Genomic DNA, 21424 nt, shown 5'->3' on the forward strand with positions numbered 1-21424 from the left:
AGATTCGGAAAGTAGACTCTTCTCTTCAAGCAACAGCAGCAGTAGAGATTTGATGATTTAGATAGTGAGACAATCTACCCCACATGCTCTCTTGTCATGGCAAGCACAGAGAAAAGCTTTCTCCACCAGGACTAATGCCAAGAGAAAGAGCGTAAATGCAACTATTCCTAATGTGCTTTGGTATTGTAAACATACATGTATTATACTCAAACACTCAGGCTAACTTACTTACTGCACAATTAGATCACCTCCAATCACACATGGAAAGAGCTTAGGCTAATCTAATCATCTCAGCCATACTCCATTTGTTACTGCTTTGGATGTCTTTATGATGTTACCCACTGATCTGTAAACATGTTCTCCAGTGAACAGAGCAGTGTTTAGGCACAGAAGTTCAGGAGATTATAGTTTGAGTGAGGGCAAACAAATTTTATTCATAATTCTCAGATTTGTGGAAAAAACTATACTCACAAAATTAGGATGTGTCTTCTCCCTGAAACACACATGGACTAGAAGCTTGAGCTTTGTTATTAAGATTTCATTGATCTTTTCTTTCCTTTTGAGACTTTTCTCATGATTCATAAGGAAAATGAGAAGTTGGTAGTAAGCAGGTGAAAGAGTGTTTCTATTTTATGGCTTCAGCTAATAGTCTGGGCACTTCATGGAGAGCCCTAACACAGTAGCTTCACTTAGGCAGGTGTGAGGTCAGGGAAGACCTAACGTTTACTATCATTTCAAAGCTTGTGTTTGTGACTCTTGGGGGACTCACTAAGCTCCTTCTTGCATTCACAGTTTAGAAGATGTGACTGGTTCAGCTCCCAGGGGACTGATGCTCATTTAGGCTCCTCACCAATGCTGTGCTGCTGTCATTGCTTTCTTCCCATCATTGCCAAGCCTTTTAGAAATCATAGAGAAATTCCATAGAAACTAAATCAAGCACACTGCAAGCTTTTTATTTTCATTTTTTGAGATCGTGCTCTTTCATTGCCAGGCCATGACACTTTAACTAGATAGCATTTGGGGTCATAGAGAGCTTTGCTCAGGCTATGAATAAGCTCAGAAATTCAATTTCCAATTCCATAAATGGAGCCTTTTTCATTTGTATCACATGGAGTGGGAGAAGATCACTACCTAAGTATATGTTACAGACTTAGGGCCATGTGTTTTGCAATAGGTTGCATTTGAAAAAAATGATTAGTTATTGATATTTTGTAAGTTAAAGTCTAAAGAAAATAGAAAGGACATTTTCATTGATTTTCAAGACTAAACTACTTGCTTGACTTTTGGTAGGATTGTATAATTTTATATAGTTTACTTTTTAATTATAAAAATCAAATTTATAAAGTCCCATGTGATATTTTGATACAAGTATAGAATGATTGATTAAGAATCCATAAGATACTCACTTCTTAGATATTTAAATTGTTTTCATTTAAACATAATATGCACATTTGTAATATAATATGATATTTCAACCTGCAAATTATACAAAAATTTTAAGTCTCTGATTAAGAAGTTAGTTTTCTAGGAAAGTGCATAGACTTGATGCCATTTGATGATTTTACAACTCACGGAAGCTTAAAATCTATTCAAGGAAACACATGGCAGTACCAGAAACGAGAAAGAGAAAAGTCATAGAGGCTGGATTATAGATAACTAACAAGGAAAGTCTAGAATCCATAGTAATACCTAACTTTTCTCTTTTAAGAGAACAACTGTTACAAATGATGGAATCATTTAATGCTGTGTTATACCTTGAAAATGTTGTGTTATGTATTCCTTTCCCCAATGAATGACATGCCAGTGTCAGGAATTGCAAAGTCCCATGCTCACAGATTAGATGCTGGCATTGATATTTCCTACATTTATTTATACCAGAAAATAATAACCACAGAAACATACTGAAAAAAAAACAGATTACATCACTTCTTCAATTCATAAGTGCACTTCAGTAAATATATGGAATGAGAAATAAAATATTGCAAAGAGAATACTATAATGATTGTGTTACTAAGTGTGTGTGCCTGTGTGTATATGTGTGTACATGTTATTGTTCATGTATGCATCTGTAGAAGTCAGAGGTCAACCAGAGATGTTGTTCTTCAAGAGTTGTCTTCTATGTTTTTTGAGACAGGGTCTTTTCCTGGCCTGGTGGAGCTCAGTGATAGTACTAAGTTAGCATGCCTGTGAGCTCAAAGGAACTACCTGTCTCTGATTTGCCAGTATTGAGGTTACAGTGTGTGTTTTGTGCTTACTTTTCCAACATTGGTTCTGGGGCTGCAACTCAGGAACTCATAATGAATGGTATGGCAAGCACTTTATCAATCAAAACTGGCTCCAGATTATCATGTTGTTTTTTACCAGAGCAATCACCTATAAACACAATCAGCTGTTCAGAGGAAAAATGGGTATTAATTTAAGTTGTACAGTAGATTTTTCATAAAATAACAAGATGAGTATAGTAAAGATATCATTGCATAAGTGCTATTTAATAGACAGAGCACACAAAAATGTAGGCAAACATTTGAAGAAATTTACTCATGTGACAATAATGATGCTTTGAATTGACATAATCACTTTTATTGCTGAATGTAGCATAACCAAGGCCAAAGGAAACAAAAATTGGCCTAAGATACGTAGTAACTTTGATATTTTAACTGCTAAAATGGTCAGGGTGATAATTAGAATATAATCATTAAAGAGCTTACAAGAGAAGCTGGAGGTTGGGAAGAGGGACATTTGAAGAGTAGTCAAAAAGAATCACTAATGCATTAGCTTCCCTTTCTGAGTTCTATGACAAAATAAATGATAAGAAGCAACTATTAAAAGGTTACATATTTCCAATATATAGTTGCACAAAATAAAGGTTCCTACTCTGAAAGATAGGAAGGGTGGCATAGCAAGGAAAAATTGAGCTGAGAGAGGCTGAAACCAATTCAGGCAAACACCGTACCCTGAAACTCCACCTTAGATATCTGTAGTTCATGGTTATATTATGTAAGCTTCAATAGCTTGGGAACCCACATTCCCTACAACACTACATATATTCTGCCAGTTCCATTCCGTCTTCATCATTACTTGGTATATAATCTGGGGTATTGACATTTCCGCCATTCTGATGTGTCCAGATTAACTTAAACCTCACCATTTTGTGTAGTAGCCTTTCGGGACATCATTACAGGGAATATGATGCATTGTTTGGCCTCAGGAAGATTCTGGTACCTTAGTGAAGGTTCCAAAACACCCTAACATGTTGATTTTGCTGTTCTGCAAAAGAAGCACCATGCAGAAAATACTGCCAAATTTTATTCCCACCAAGAGATAGAGTTTGGCCTCATTCTGCCAAGGCTGAAGTGGCCTCTGCACTATGGGAGCTGAAAGTAGAAAAACATTTTCTTGAGTGACTTTGATTATGGGATCTCTTCAAGTGGAATTTTCAGCTTAAATAGATTTCAATTTTTCACAAGCAAAATCTTTTTAGAGGTGAATTGTTGACTTGAAGGCCTTTTCTGTTGGGTGAGCACAAAGTCGGAGGTTTGTCCTAAGCTGTGATGCTCTCTCCTTAAGTGTTACAGATGCTCTGTAGATACCTTCCTGGTTTTATATCTTTAAATTAGTTCACACTTCCATCCTTTCCAAACTCTACATTTTTCATGTCTTCAGTTTCACTTGCTATAATCTCTCACTGTAAATCTGGACAAGAACAGTAAGTAGGAACTATGCCACAGTCTGTGATGTTTTCCACCAAACACATTAGTAAATCACTTGAATTCCTCTCCAAGCAAGTTGCCAGGACATGAGCAGAATATAACACAATGGATAGTCCTTTCCCAAGTGAGGCTGTGTTTCACTCTGAAACCTCTCAAATTCAGACTTTCCTGTTTGCATTTCTATTTGCATGTAGTTTCCACACCCCTCTAGAATGGCTTCCTAAGCTCTGCTGGGGCTACCCTAGGGCCATGGTAGCACATAACTCCTTATGTTTACAAACTCTTCCTGGGGTAGTTACAGAAACAGCACCACTTCTCAGAACCGTTTCTCCATATTTATTAGATTTGTCATTGTGACCACATATCTGTCTAGAAGGAACTAATGGAAAGGAAGAATTAATTTTGGGCTCACAATTTAAAGGTATGCTCTGTCATAATGTGAAAGGCTTAGATGGAAATGGTGGGGGTGGGAAGAACAGGCAGAAATACTAGAGACAGGGAATGCAGATCTTCTGTGAAACTGTCTCTCCTAGAAATGTCAGAAGCTAAAGCAGAAATCTCATTAACATGGCTGCCAAAACATGACCTGAACAAGGCTGGAACCAATATATATGTCAGTGTGGATGGAGGAAGCTCAGGAGGACTAATCCCTAGTTGAAGAACTACAGGCAACTAAGGAATTCCAAGAGTAGGAGAAATAGTCTTTCTGAGATGAACACACTAGTAGGTTCTAATATCAAATAGTCATCCCTGAAAACACACACACAGAGACTGGTGTTGACATTTGTCCACAGTCAGGTTCCCTCCTCATTAGTGTTGTTGCTAGAAACACCTTCACAGATATAGCCAATGGACTGCCTGACTCAGTGCCCTAGGTGTGTCTTAAACCAACAAATGCCAGTCTAAATTTACCATCACAAATGATAATAGAAAAGCTTCTCTAAGCCCTATTTTAATTTCCTTTCCACACAATACTGATCAAAATCTTCATTTCCCAAATATTATACCTGGAATCTTCAGTCAGAATAGTTATGGAGTAAAAACAATGGGAATTATCTCAGAATTCGTGTAATATTTGCTTTCATATGGTTTTCATGTCTCCCTTATCACCTATTTCACTCATTTTTGAATAAATGACAATCACTGGCCATATGTCAGGAATAAGCATGAGTCAAAGTTCCAAAGATCAAAGGTGACTAAGACTTTCTAGACATTTTAGATAAACAGATATGCTGTGACCTTCATGTGTAGTTACCTCCATGTTTTCCTAAGCTCTGCTGATGAGGCTGTGCCCTAATAAGGCAATATTACTCACTGTATTAAAATATCATGTGTGTAAGCTATTGTAAAAGCCAAAGCCTGTCACTGTCTGATTTGTTTCTCTGGTATGCTGTCCTTGAGTATAGTGTGCTGTCTTCAGAACAGCCAAGAGGATACTGACGTGCTACCCTAGAATATATTAATACATCTATTCTTTATAGAATATACTTGTGTCAGATATTACATTCTAATCAGGGAAAATGAACTAACGTACTCAATAGGCAATGAAATGCAGTCTAACCTCTCATCTGCTGGAATATAGCCATCCCTCCACACTCAAAGAGAAACTAAATTTGGTGGAAAAGTAAGAGAAGGGGTGTGGGATGGCTATCTGAAAGATTGGATCAAGGGATGAAAAATGTGAAAAAGAGACTTTGAGAGTCAAACCAAGAAGGGTTTTTACATACTACAACAAATATATTACTAAATGATCATAATAAAAGTAATAAAAATAATATTTGAGAACTGAAAAAATACTAAATAATAGTGTGAATAACTACTAGGGAGACAAATGGGAATGCAGAAAATTTGTTCATTGTATTTTTATTAATCTTGGTGTGGAAGCATGAAAGTTTATATTGAGCCACTTATGTTTAGAGTGTAAACAGAGGCACAGTCTTAGTCAACTATTGTGGGAAATTACCAATACGGAGTCAGGTAGAAATATAAGGGTATTTAATAGGGAAAAGCCTTACTTACAGAGCAACCTAGCCAGCTGGCGTGGTAGAGGTCTGTACAGCAAGCAGCAAAGAGAGACCAAAACTGAAACCGCAGTCCCACTATGTCACTCTGACCACGCCCTCACAAGCCTGGTCAGGCAGACCTGTAGCCAGCCCCTAAGAAGGCGTGGCTACAACTTTCCCTACAATTCCTCTTTTAGTCTAAAAGAGGATTAAAACTTAACAGTATAAAGTATCCAAAATTAACAATCATAAAGGTAAAATATAAGAAGATACAACAATCTGCTTATGTCACATCCTAACTATCTATTTTAACTAAACCCTAAAGTCATCTGAAAGAGGTATCCAAGCCTGAACACCTCCTTCCAATCCCAACCATAAACAATAGGAAGCTATCCCTAACTAGTTATATACACTATCCTAAGTGACAACAATGGGGAAAGGGGCGTAGCATCCTCCAAGTTACTTCCTGCTGAAATGGGACAATGATAGTCATGTGGAGTCCTGTAGGAAGAAAATGTTAGTATAGTGAAAGTCTTGAATGAATTGTATCCAGTGCATGTTAGATGGAATTCACTTGATTGAAGATCTCGCTTGAAATCCTCAACTTGATTGAAGTCAGTACTCAAACCTCTGGCCGGAGTGTCCCTTGAAATGGAACAAGTTGGATCCAGTGCAGTCGAGGAGGTGTGGCCCATTTTCTTTCCAGGGTGTCCAGGGATTGCTGTCAGGCAGGTCTTCATTGGCTGTGTGGGACTCAAACATAAACAGCAGAGAAATGTTTGCTTGTGTTGTACACATGCTGAGGAATGCAACCATGAGAGCATAACAATTATGAGAGGGTGTACACCTTGAGAGAAATATCCAAGAAAAGACAAAGACAGTCCCCAAATTCTTCTTTTATTCTGTATTACATCAATTGGCTTCTTGATACAACACAGAAACACTAAAGTTTAGTTAAATAACGTGCTTGGATTTTAGAGGAGGAAAGCCAAATCCACCTCTAAATCCAGCATTGGTTTAATTGAATAGGGACTAGGAAATAAAGAGAAATAGAGTTTTTTGAGAGACAGCTGTAAAGTTTACCGTATGGCATGTTCCTTTTGTTTGATGGTTATAGCTACCTTTTCTTCTTAAGTATCTACCCATGCAGTGTCCTTTGCCTTCTGAAGATGAGTTTTCCTGTGAAGATTAAAGCAAAACACTTCCCTTTCCTTTGGGAGGTTTCTATTTAGTTTATAATATATACCTTAGTAGAATACTTGTCATTTGTCCTCGTCGAGAGGTTTTTCCTTTTCCACTCGAATCTTGATCAACTTTGATGGTATCCAAAGTTTTTCTTCTCCTGTAGAAACCAATGCAAAACCCCTGCCCAACGTAACACATGTCCTGGTTTCCATACAGAGGTTAGTACATCTTTGAAGTATACCGGCTGATTGAGTTCAGCAGTTTTCTCAGTAGTCCAGTGTCTTTCTGCAGCTGTTTGTCCTTTTTCATTGGCATTAAGAAAGTTTAGTGTTAATAAAGCATTATGCAACCTATGTTTGGGGGGTTTAGTCTTCCAAGCTTGTTTGTTGAGCATCTCCTTAAGTGTTCTATTAGATCGTTCAACCACTGCTTGTCCTGTAGGATTGTGTGGTATACCAGTAACATGCTTTATGTTATAATATTTGAAAAATTGTTCCAATTTTGTAGAGACATATGCTGGAGCATTGTCAGTTTTTATTTGTGCAGGTATACCCATAACTGCCATCACCTCTAGCAGGTGTGTAATAACAGAATCAGCTTTTTCAGAGTTAAGAGCAGTAGCCCATTGGAACCCTGAAAATGTGTCTATAGTATGATGCACATTATAGTAAGAAATTACCAGTACGGAGTCAGGTAGAAATATAAGGGTATTTAATAGGGAAAAGCCTTACTTACAGAGCGAACCAGCCAGCTGGTGGTAGTCTGTACAGCAAGAAGCAAAGAGAAACCGAAACCGAAAACGCAGTCCCCCTACTCACTCTGACCACGCCCTCACAAGCCCTCAGGTACTCTTGTAGCCAGCCCCTAAGAAGGCGTGGCTACAGCTTCCCCTACAGCACATATTTCAAATTTCCAAACTCTGCAAAGTGAAAGACATCCATCTGCCAAACCTCATTTCTCCGAATGCCCTTAGGATTACAACCTGCTGGCAATGGAGTTTGATTATAAAAGGAACAAGTAGGACAGTTTTTCACTATCTCCTTGGCTTGTTGCCAAGTGATGGAGAAGTCCTTTTTCAAACCTTTGCTATTTACATGATGTTTCTTATGAAATTCTGAGGCTTCTAGCACACTTCCAATTAATAAACGATCAATCTCATCATTGCCTTGTGCTGGTGGACCAGGCAGACCCGTATGGGATCTGATATGTGTAATATATATATAAGATTACTTCTGTTTCTGATAGTTTCCTGTGATTGTAAAAACAGAGAAGTTAATTCTGTATTATCAGGAACAAATTCTGCAGTCTCAATGTGTAACACAACTCTCTCTGCATATTGGGAATCAGTAACTATATTAAGAGGTTCTGTAAAATCCTTAAGTACCATGAGAATTGCATATAATTCTGCCTTCTGTACAGATGTATATGGACTTTGAACTACTTTACTTACCTCACCTGCTTTATAACCTGCCTTACCTGATTTGTTGGCATCAGTGTAGAAGGTAAGAACTCCAGAAATGGGAGTTTGTCTTACAATACGTGGAAGAATCCAGACTGTCTTTTTTATGAATTTAATTCTGTCAGTTTTGGGATAGTTGTTGCTAATTGTTCCCAAAAAGTCAGTAAGAGCTATTTGCCAATATTCATTATCTTTCCATAAGGAAGAAATTTCTTCATTAGTTAAAGGTACTATAATTTCTGCTGGATCTTTTCCAGTCAGCTGACGAAGTCTTAATTTACCCTTTAAAATCAAATCAGAAATCTTTTCTATATATGACTTTAACTTTTTATTCTGTTTATGTGGCAGAAATATCCATTCCAATATAGTGTCTTCCCTTTGCATCAGAATTCCAGAAGGGTATTCTCTGGATGGCAAGATAACCAGAATACAGTCTAAATCAAGGTTTATCCGATCTACATGCGCATCCAATATTCTGTTTTCTACCCATTGTAACTCTTTTTCTGCCTCAGCAGATAATATTCTCGGACTGTTTAGGTCCTTATCACCTTTAAGGGCCATTTTTAAATGCTTTAAGTCATGTCCTTCTACACCAATAATTTGTCTGTAATTGAGAAATTTCCCCTAATAATTTCTGAAGAGAATTAAGAGTTTGATACCGATCTCTCCTAATTTGTACCTTTTGAGGTCTGATTCTTTGTAAGTCTATCTTGTAACCTAAATAGTTAATAGAATCCCCTCTTTGTATCTTTTCTGGTGCAATCTGTAATCCCCAACGAGGCAGAACTTCCTTCACCATTTCAAACATACGTTCCAAAGTTTCCTTATTAGAATCTGATAAAAGAATATCATCCATGTAATGATAAACAAGAGATTGTGAAAATTTCTTACGAATTATTCCCAAAGGTTGCTGTACAAAGTGTTGACACAAAGTAGGGCTATTTAGCATTCCTTGTGGCAAAACCCTCCACTGATATCTCCTAACTGGCTGTGAATTATTAAGAGTTGGTACAGTAAATGCAAATTTTTCTCTATCATTTTCCTGTAACGGTATTGTGAAAAAACAGTCTTTTAGATCAATGACTATGATAGGCCATCCTTTAGGTATTAAGGAAGGTAATGGCATTCCAGGTTGCAGAGAGCCCATTGGTTGAATTACCTTATTTATAGCTCTCAGGTCTGTCAGCATTCTCCACTTACCTGACTTCTTTTTGATGACAAATACAGGAGAATTCCAAGGACTGGTAGATTCCTCTATATGTCCAGCATCTAGCTGTTCCTGTACTAACTTTTCTAAAGCCTCTAGCTTCTCAGAGGTCATAGGCCATTGTCCTACCCAAACTGGTTCATCTGTAAGCCACTTCAATGGCAGGGCCTTTGGCTCCTCTGAAGGTTCATCATTTGTACCTAGTTTCTGTACAGCATGGATGGTTGGTAACCGTTTTCCATAGCGTCTTATCAGATCTTTTTTACTATCTAAAGATTGTACATAATTTGTATCTGACACTGGAGGAATATTAATCTGAGTATTCCATTGCTGTAAGAGATCACGACCCCAGAGATTTATAGCTATATCTGTCACGTATGGTTTCAGTATCCCTTTCTGTCCTTCCGGTCCAATGCAGACCACTGAGTTAACACTCTGTCGAACTCTAGATAGAGTTCCAATTCCTAAAAATTGTACATTTGCCTCTCTAAGAGGCCATTTCTGAGGCCAAGACTTTTGAGTAATAATAGTTACATCCGCCCCAGTGTCCACTAAGCCAGAAATAACTTTATTATTAATTTTCACTTTCAACTGAGGCCTTTTATCATTAATAGAAGCTTGCCAAAATATGCGTTTCTCATTTTGTCCATTCACACTTGATTTTTCATCACTATTCAAACTACCATCTAGAGCAATATCTTTTTTCACAATAGGCAAAGAACTATCTATTGTTCCTGTGAGAGATTGTCTTCCACTGCTATTGGGAATGACCCCTGAACTTTCTCACTTTCTCGATGTGGGGGCCTTCTTAAGCCCCCCCCCTCGGGGTTTCCCGACCTTAAGGGGTTTCCTTGTATGTCCCTGGTCGATCTACATTCATTGGTCCAGTGTCTGCCCTTACCACATCTTCTACACAATCCAGAAGGCAGTGGCCTTCCATATGAGGCATTGTTAGAATTCATTTGTCTACAATTTCTCTTAGTATGTCCCATTTTACCACAGTTGAAACATCTAGGTTCCTGGAGCCTTCGTGGTCTCCAGGGGAAGGCTCTTCCTACCCAAGGTTCTGGTTCATAGTAGTAGTAACCTCTAGACTCTTGGTATCTATGTTGACCTCTGTAAGGTGCTTCTCCTTGCCAAGCCCTTACATCTTCACCTCTAGACCTTTTAATTTCCTGTTGCCGTTTTAAACCTTTGGAGATGGCTTCTCCTACCCAAGCTCCAGTATCTTGCACACTATAGTCAATGTTGGCTGCATACAAACCCATTCTTCTAACGGAGCTGATCTGATCTTTAAAGGCAAAAGTATTCTTTTGCATAATGGGTTTGCATTCTCATAAGCTATTGTATATATAATTGATTGTCTTGTTTCTGGATCTGTTACCTGTAATTCTACTGCCCTAGTTAACCTTTGTAAGATATCCTGGAACTGTTCTGTAGGTCCCTGTTCTATTCTGGTATAAGCTTCTAGGCGTTCTCTTGGCTCACAATCCTTATCCCAGGCATTTAATGTTGCTTTCCTGTATAGAGACAGTATATTGTCATCATATTCAGCCTGAACCTGTGGGTCAGCATAAATACCCTGACCAAGAAGCTTATCTAGAGGGGCTTCAAAACCTTCCTTTATGCCCTGACGCTCAAGGAGCTTTGCCTCTTCCCTTACCAATGCCTTCCACTGGATTTGGCATGAATTCTCAAGTACAGCTGCTACCAATCGTTCCCAATCTGTGGGTTTCACCCTGTTAAAGATCGTCCATGAATGTATTAGCTATTTTATGTATGGGCTATGGAGACCATATGAGACAACTGATTCTTTAATATTCTTAATATCCTTCAGCTGTATAGGTTGCCATTCATAAGCCATTCTTCCATGAGGGTGTTTCTTAGAAGCTGGCTTTTCTACCATGGTAGCTGGGTACACTAATGGTGTACGAGTAACAACCTTAGAAGAATAGTCACGATACCTGGGTGGAGTAGGTGCCTGGGATTGGAGTGATTCTGCTTCTGAGGCATCCCAATGATCTTTAAGCCTAGCAATGATATCCTTTTGAAAAGTTTCAATCTCCTTAATCATAAAAGATTCCAAGCACGTTAGTGAATCTGTAAATTGCTCTAACTGCTCATCTACATGTTTTTCTAGGTCTTTAATACGATCATCCTTAGGCAGCATCTGGATGGTATGGAAACTGCCTTCTAGGTATTGGAGTCTAGATTCCAGGTCATGATTTGCTGATTTTGAGTCCTCAGCAATCGACTGTATGGACCTATGTAATCTGTCAGCCCTGTACTGTAAATTATCTTCCAAACATTCAAATCTAGACTCAAATTTCTGATCTGCTACCTTGGATGCTTTAATAACTGATTGAATGGCATTGTCCAATTCTTCAACCCTATGCTGGACATTTTGCACCATTGCATCTAGTTGCTGGGTAACACTGCCTATCTGAGTTTCTAGCTGGCTACAGATATTTTTTAGCTGGTCATGGTCTTCTGACAGCCTAGCCTCTAAGGCCTCAGACATGGAGGCTCTCTCTGTGTTTATCTTATCATAAATATGCTGCATCTCATCAGACAGCTCTGTCTTTAGTGTATTGGACACAGAGCCAAGCTTATCATCCAATTTCTGTTCCACTTGCTGCACAATTGTGGTCTGACCTAATCGTAAAGCTGTTATTTCCTGCAAGCAGGTGGTGAGGTTATCCTTATCCCTATTCCTGAGTCCTCTGGCTAGTAATACTATTTGTACCAGCAAGCTAACTGCCATTATGGCATATAGGCCAGTAATTGGCACATTAACATCCTCCTCAAACAGTGAATTCACGTAATAAGCAAAAATATTACCAATTTTAGCAAATGATAAATATTCCGCCATAATTTTACCTGATTTCTACTCCAGATGCAGTAAATATATTTGATAAGCAGGTAGCACAGGTGTTCAGTTATTCCGAAGCATTTGGCAGCAGTCGGTCAGTGGTGGAGAGAGGTCACAAAAGCGGCTGAGCTTATCTTAGAGAGTATAGGGCCTTGCGGCTACAACCACTGAAACAGTTTCGGCTTTCCTGCAGGCCAGGGGAAGCCTCTGCCGAAAGTCGAGGCCTACCAGGACTCTAGGCAGCTAGAAACTGTCTCCGAGCTGGGTGGATGGTTCTGAGCAGCTCAGCAGCAGCGGGTCTGCTGCTAGCCGCGAGCACAGAGCAACCTAGCCAGCTGGTGTGGTAGAGTTCTGTACAGCAAGCAGCAAAGAGAGACAGAAACCGAAACTGCAGTCCCACTATGTCACTCTGACCACGCCCTCACAAGCCTGGTCAGGCACACCTGTAGCCAGCCCCTAAGAAGGCGTGGCTACAGCTTTCCCTACAGTCAACATTTATTTTATTCTTGACATTAATGTGTCTTAAAGATTCATAAAACTTCTAAAATATGTAAAATATAAGAAAAAATACTTGCCAGTCTATAGTATTTATTTTGCTATCATATGATTTTCATAAAAGTTCTTTAAAATTTTATTATTTTTCTTGATATCAATTTTATAAACTTTATTTTTTGAGATTATAAAATAATTAGATCATTTCCCACTCACATTTCCTCCTTCAAACATTTCCATGTAAGCTCTCATCCTTGTTCTCTTTAAAAATTTATGGCCTCTTTTTCTTTAATTTTTGTTACACACACACATGCACACACACAGTAAACACATACAACCTGCTTAGTCTGTATGATGTTACTTTATGTGCATGTTTAAAGGGATGACCACTTGCTATTGGATAACCTATTGGTGTGTTCATCAGGGAAGATGGTTTCTTCTACTCTCAGCATTCCTTAGTTGCCAGAAGTTCTTTACCTAAGGATTAGGCGTTAATGGGACTTCAGGACAACTTCAGACATTTCTAGGAGAGACAGTTTCACAGCTAGCTCCCTGTTCCTTCACCCTTGTATTTGTCAGTTCTCCCCAGCCCCCCCATTTCCTTTCTTAGCTTCGAGCCCTAGGTTCAGGAGTTGTCTTATAGATGTATCGGTTGAGACTGGGCTCTACAATGACATGTTTATTGATTGTAATTTTCTGTAATGGTCTTTGTCTATAGTAAATAGATATTTCTTTGATGAAGAGTGATGGATATACTTATCTGTGGTACAAAGATGAATATTTAGACAGTAGATAAGGATTGCACTGGTTTAGTAAATTGATGGTTGTGGGTTCTCCATTAAGATCCATGATTTCACTAGCATTTAGAAGAATGCTGGCTAGGTTTCCAATACCAGACATGTTTTCCCTCTTGTTGATTAGGCATTAAGTCCAATTAGAGAGATCTTGGTTACCAGCAGGCATTGTATGTGCCCCACTACTGCATCCATAGGGTTATTGTACCATGCTGGCTTTTACTATTGTTCATAACTTTCATATATAGGCAGGACTGTTGGTTACTTCCCTTCTTTGGAAGCTGCATGGTTCCTTCTGGTACCATGAAAGTCAGTCCTCAGGTAGGATAGTGTGAGGTCAGATACAGTGTGGATGACATTTCTGAACACTGGGTTTGAAGTACTTCGTGTCTTAAGCAATAGGGACAAGAGGGATGTACCTTTCACCTCTGTGGATGGACAACCAAGGGCAGTAGCAATATCCTGTAATACTCTGGGAATCTCTTGGAAAACTTTGACCAACAACTCAAAATAGGCTTCTCATAATTTGTTAGATGATCTATGGCTCTGGAAGGGAACATTGTCACCTCAGATAGGAAATTTGTAATATATAATATATATATTATATATATAATATATATATATATATACACATTCACACACAAATGTGCCTTATAGGTAATTTTAGGTAGGTAGTTAATAGTGTAATTTCTCAAAACTTTTTCAGGAATCCCATTGTTATTTTATTCTCCTCCCTCTTCTGTATTTATCTTTCATTAGATATCAATTTTTGATAAAAATATAATAGAGTTCATTATTTTTTAAAAATAATCTGAGAATATTCCAAGTTTCTTAACAGTAGATTTTAAAGAACATTTATGGTTGCTGCATATAAAAATGATGAAATTATTCCAAACATTAATTTTAAAATATCCTTCCAAATTATTTTGTTCTTGAAAAGTAGGTATTTTCTCATTTATTATTAAAGCATAATCTTACTTTGAAAGAATAAATAAAATGTGTTTATTTAAAAATTATGTTTCTTTTCATTTTGACATGTTTACATTACCACCAATAGTGTGAGAACGACTGAAACACTTCAGCATGTAAAAACAGAAAAAAGTATCTATCTTTGGCAAGTCTTTGGAATAGTAAAATTGGAGAAAATTCTGTTTATTTCAAATGTTAATGGTGACCCCTTTTGATCTCATAATCAAGTAACTTGAAGGTTACTTTTAATTGTATTGGTTTTATTGGTTGTGCATCCATCCTCCTATGTGGATCACAATTCTCTTACCTGCAGCATCCCCTGTCTAGTGTCATGGGCACTTATTTAGGGTACTACTTCTGCATACTTGTTCTAGAAAACTTCAATGTTGGTCTTTTTGTTTCTACCATGGTAGTTTCTACATTAGAATTTGTGTTTTTGTCCTTTCAGTATTATTTTCTTTATGAAGATTGTGGTGTTTGAGTGATATCTTTCCCAGAGCATCTTTCTTTCAGTTACTAACAATAGTCACTTCTCTCTGTGTTTCAACATAATGACAGATTTAAGAAAGAAATGTGGTGCGTGCTATACCTATCTACTTAGTCCCTCATTAGGTTGCTTGTGATTTTAGTTTTCTTATTTTTCACAAATGGTTGATGATGTTCCTTTGCTGACTGGTATCTGCTCAGTATATTGCCACATTTATTGTCTATTATCACCAATACTTCCAACATATCATCAGGAAAAAAATTGCTTCCTCTGTAGAATTCAATTTCCCCCATTCAATGTTTATTTACAGACCTCAATAGAAGCATCCAGATAATGTTCTGTCATGTTCTATGAAGTACTGAGTCAAGCTTGCATATTTGCATTACCTAAACAACACATGAAACAAATTGCCGTTTGTTCAGTAGCCCTGAATGGCATGTGTTAAATATATTTTAAAGCATAACGGCTTCCTCATAGTGTTAGCTAAAGTCTCAGTGTGAAACAGTAGAAATCCCTAAACACACTGCCTACAAATTTATATTTGAATCATTCTTCTGGAAAAATTTATAGTTTGAAAAAATATTTTATGTAATTGAAATAAAAAATACAAATAAGTTTAAATGCGATTATACGAATATATATTTTATTAGAATATCTGTACTCATATTTATCTCTATATTAAACATTTGTGTGATAAACAATTTGTTGCTGTTACTATAACAAATATTTGTTTTTTATTTTTTATTTTTATTATTTTTATTTTTTCAGTACATATTTGTATTTTTTTCAGATTTTGTTTTGAATTAGAAACAGGATTGTTTTATATGACAATCCCAGTTCCCTTCTCCCTCCTGTCCTCCCCTACCACCAGCCCAGCAACTAAAACTCTACCCATCAAATATTCTTTCTGCTCCCCCTGGATGGTGAGGCTTCCATAGGGTATCATCAGAGTCTATCATATCCTTTGGAATAGGGCCTAGGCCCAACCCCATGTGCCTTGGCTCATGGAGTATTCCTCTATATGGAATGGGCTCCCAAAATCCACAGCAATGCTAGGGATAAGTACTGAACTACTACAGGAAATCCCATAGATTTCCGAGGTTTCCTCACCAAAACTCATGATTCTGGGGTCTGGATCAGTCCCAGGCTGGTATCCCAGCTATCAGTCTGGGGAACAAGAGTTCCCCGATGTTCAGGTCAGCTGTTCCTGTGGGTCTCACCAGCCTGGTCTAGACCTCTTTGCTCTTCACTAGTCCTTCTCTGCATCTGGGTTCCAGTTCACTTCAGTGATAACTTGTAGGTGTTGGCTTCTACTTCTACCAGCTGCTGGATGAGGGCTATACGATGGCATATAAGTCAGTACTCAATCTCATTATCAGGGGAGGGCATTTAAGGTAGCCTCTCCTCTGTTGCATAGATTGTTAGCTAGTGTCATTTTGTAGATATCCTGTCAATTCCCTAGTGCCTGATTTCTCTATAAACCTAAAATGTCTCCATTATGGTAACTCCATTCTGTTATCATCTATTCTTCCCCTGACTCAAACTTTCTGCTCCCTCATGTCCTAGGCATCCCTCCACTTCTCCCCATATCATTCTCCTAGCTCCTTCCCCCCTCTTCCTGTGCTCCCAATTTGTTCAGGGGAACTTGACCCTTTCCCCTTCTCCAGGGAATCATGTTATGTCTCTCTTCAGGTCCTCCTTGTTTACTAGCTTCTCAGGCAGTATGGATTGTAGGCTAGTAATCCTTTACTCTATGTCTAAAGTCCACATATAAGTGATTACATACTATATTTGTCTTTTTGTGATTGGGTTACCATGCTCAAAATGGTTTCTTCAAGTTCCATCCATTTTCCTGCAACTTTTAAGATTCCATTGTTTTTTCCACTGAGTAGCGCTCCATTGTGTAAATGTGCCATTCTCTAGCCATTCTTCAGTTGAGGGGCATCTTGGATGCTTCCAGTTTCTGATTATTACAAATAGTGCTGCTATGAACATCATTGAACAAATATCCTTGTTGTATGAATGTGCTTCTTTTGGGTATATGCCTAAGAGTGGAATTGCTGTATCTTGTGGTAAACTGATCCGCATTTTCTTGAGGAGTCGCCATACTGATTTCCAAAGTGGCTGTACAAGTTGGCACTCCCACCAGCAGTGGAGAAGTGTTCCCCTTTCTCCACATCCTCTCCAATATGAACTGTCACTGGTGTTTTTGATTTTGGCCATTCTGACAGGAGAAATATGGTATCTCAGAGTTGTTTTGACCTGCATTTCCCTGATGTCTAAGGATGTTGAACACTGTCTTATGTGCCTTTCAGCCATTTTAGATTCCTCTATTGAGAATTGTCTATTTAGTTCTGTACCCCACTTTTTAATTGGATTGTTTGGTGTTTTGGAGACTAGCTTCTTGAGTTCTTTGTATATTTTGGAGATCAGCCCTCTGTCAGATGTGGGGTTGGTGAATATCTTTTCCCACTCTATGGGCTGCAGTTTTGTCTTGCTGATTGTGTCCTTTGCCTTACAGAAGCTTCTCAGTTTCAGGAGGTCCCATTTATCAATTGTTGATCTCATTGTCTGTGCTACTGGTGTAAGGTTCAGGAAGTGGTCTCCTGTACCAATTAATTCAAGGGTATTTCCCAATTTGTGTTCTAATAGGTTCAGTGTTGCTGAATATATGTTGAGGTCTTTGATCCATTTTGACTTAAGTTTTGAGCAAGGCAATAGGCTTGGGTCAATTCTAATAGGAAATAAAGTCATCATGCAATGAAAATTTTAAGTTTGCCAAATCCTTAACACAAAATATTCAATATAACAAATATTTGAAATAATCAAAATACCAAACTTCAAATTATTCTATAGTGCTATTGTGATAAAGCAGCCTGATCTTAGCATAAAAATAGAAATGTAGACCAATGGAAAAGATTAGATGAGCTTGAAATAACACATAAATGCTATGACCACTTAATTTTTGACAAAGTAGTAGAAAATAATAATAAGATAGCATCTTTGACAAATGATGCTAGCAAAACTGGATTTCTCTCACAGAATTAAAGGAGACTCTTAGCTCTCACCTTGTGCAAAAATCAATTCAAAATAGATTTAATTTCACATCTGAAACACTGAAACTTTTCACAGAAAATACATGGGACACCCTTCATGATATTAGGGTCAGCAAGAATGTTTTACATAGATACCAACAACACAGGAGTCACCCCCAAGTAACAACAGATATAACTACATGACCATAAAAATAGTTTTCTAACACCCCACCCTTTTTAAATAATAAGGAGGTGGGCATTAAGAGACAGACCCCGACCCCTGACAACACTCAGGGCATACACAGGGACATGTAATCCCAACATCATCTACCACACATTTACAGCCTGTGTGAGGACTCTGGGCGTCCGTGGAAACTCAGTGTGCATGTGCAGTCTTCCCTTTAAAAGTTCCAACTTCCCTGCTTCACTCTCTCTCTACTCTTCTCCTCTCTCTGTTTGCTTCTGCTACTCTTCTCTCTCTCTCTATGGAGACCGGCCATGGCAGTCAGCCATTACCCCTGTTCCTCTTTTCTCTTAGTCTCCCTATTCTGCCGGGGTAATAATAAACTGCTTAATATGTCTCTTAGTGTTGTATCTCATCTGCCTCTTTTCTTTTTTATCTTTAATTTAAACAAAAATTTAACAGAAAGTCTTTACCAGCCACACTGCAGACAAGGGCCTACGATTCAGAATTTACCAAGATTTGCAGAAACTAAATACCAATAATATAATATTGCCAATAAAAAGATTGGGCAAATAAACTGAATAGGTAGTTGTTAAAATACTATAGATGTCCAATAGCTATTTTAGAAATTGCTCAATATTGCTAACCATCATGGAAATGCAAATCAAAACTCCATTGAGATACCATCTTACTCCAATCTCAATGGTTTTCATCAACCTGAAAACAAATTTTGGAAATAATATGAAGAGAGTGAGAGACAGAGAAAGGGAGAGAGAAAGAGAGAGAAGAACAGAGAACAATTCTTATTTATTCCTGGTAAGGGGGCAAATTGATATAGCCATAGTGGAAATCAGTTTGGAGATATTTTTTAAATTAAAAATAGAACTACCAAATGACCCAGCTACTCTCATGAATTTGCAAAAAATGGATAGACTTAAAATATATAAAAATGTATAATATTAAATGAGGTCACACAATCTCAGAAAGAAAACAAACAACATGCAGATGCATTAAAAAAACAAACAGATTCATATGTGGAATCTGGCCAATCATATATGTTTACATGTTAACAAAGAATTATAACAGTATAATGAAAAGAGAAGAACAAAAAATACTAAATATAAGGAGACAAAAAAGGATTGAAAGTAGGTAGTGGACAGGAGTTATGACAGAGTTAATTGTTTTTCTAGTTATAATTCAGAAACAGGTTTTGTTTGTGGTATAGGTAAGTAATAAAATGTATTCAATACTAAATGTGTAAAAGTTAATGCAATACTCCATATCCTTTATTCTGAATGCCTATTCTAATTGTACTTGTGTTCATTGAGTTTTGTAGACTTTGGGTCGGGTTAGTTTTGCTGTGTGATGGATTTATTTATTTGCTAGATTTCTAATGTTTATTTAAGAAATAAAGAGAGAATGGTTATTCTGACTCAGAGTTTTGTTGATTTCATCCCATGATCAGATAGACCCATTGCTGCTATGGCTCTGTGGGGGGAAAAACTTAACAAAGGAGAAAACAAAACCACTAGCCTCATAGCTTCATTAAGGGAGCAATCTGAGTGGCCAAAGCGTGTAAGTCCCCTTTAATATCACACACCCCAAGAGAACCTGGTAGACCCACTTTTTAAAGATTGTCCATTCCAAATGCAATGCATACTGAAGATGAGAGCTTTGACACATGGGTCTTTGGGGACATTTGAGAAGAACTATAATATAGCAACATAGATTGCTTTACAAACTGATCAACATGTCTGACAGAGGTTATATAGCAGGAGGAAGAAACAACTCTACCCAACTCTACTTTTTCAATTTCTAGGGCTTGTGTTATTCACATTTTTCTTTGGCAGGCACTCACAGGTTGATCTTCAGGAATCTTCCCACTATTATCCATGTCTCATGTATCCTGTAAGGCTCCTTTAGACTCCCTTGATTGTGGGTTTTCTCCCAGAAACATACACTTCAGAAGATGTGGACAAGGATGATGGACAAGTGCTTCCAGTCACTCCACCCTCTAATCCTGGTGAACTCTCTTTAGGTTTTAGATAACTGAGAGTCTTGAGCAACACAACATAATGCCACTTTCTCAATCCTGCCATCCAAGACCATGAGAAGATACCAGTTCATTCCCATCCTTCTAGATCTTTGTCAAACAGCAGCAGCTTGCTAATACTCTGCATCAGCATCCAAGATGCAGTGGTGGTTTTTTGGTCCTTCTCTTCCTGTTCTACCAGAGGCTTTCTGTTTTCTCCAATGGTGCCCATTTCTGCTGGAAATACTGAAGATAACATTATTTCTCCTTTTAACCCATGGATGATTTAAATCCACTAGCCCATTTTGAAAGATTTTATTTCACATAATTAGAAAAACCTAGGCACCCACAGAGCCATGGAAAGCAGACCAATATAAATGACCACGAACAATGTTCAGAGGTGACAAAGATTTGCAATCTCATGGAATTCCAGGACACTTATTCATTCTCCACTTGTTGCCAAGAAAAAAATAGATGAAGTGAGCATGGAGGGAGATGTGGTCATATATAAGCTAGGAAGGGCCTTCACTAGACTCCACCTATGTCCACCTCCACCTACAGCTGTGATTAAAGAAAATTTTGTCTGGGCAACTTAATCTATAGGATTTTACTATGACCTAGGACAGTAAGGGATTGACAGAATATGAAACATGCTTCCTCACACCTCACTTCATTAACCTAACCTCTGATTTTAAAAAAAGCAACCAACAAACAACAGCATCAACAAAACTACCAATGCATAGAAGAGTATTATACAAACATTACAGGGGAAAAAGTGTTACTAGAAGTTGTGTGCCTTATGTATTGTGCTATCAGCCAGCCGATGACACAGAGGCAGAGAGCTCAAATTTATTTTACAATTGAAGACATTGCCCTGTAAAATCCACCTCTCTCTTATATTTTATTTCCCCTTCTTCTGCTTTCTCATTTCTCTTCTGACCCTTTGTAGTCACCCACATGTTTCAGCATGCCTCTGCAATGTGACTGATGGTGTG

The sequence above is a fragment of the Cricetulus griseus genome, chromosome 2 (genome assembly GCF_003668045.3).
Source record: "Cricetulus griseus strain 17A/GY chromosome 2, alternate assembly CriGri-PICRH-1.0, whole genome shotgun sequence".
Taxonomy (NCBI): Eukaryota; Metazoa; Chordata; class Mammalia; order Rodentia; family Cricetidae; genus Cricetulus; species Cricetulus griseus.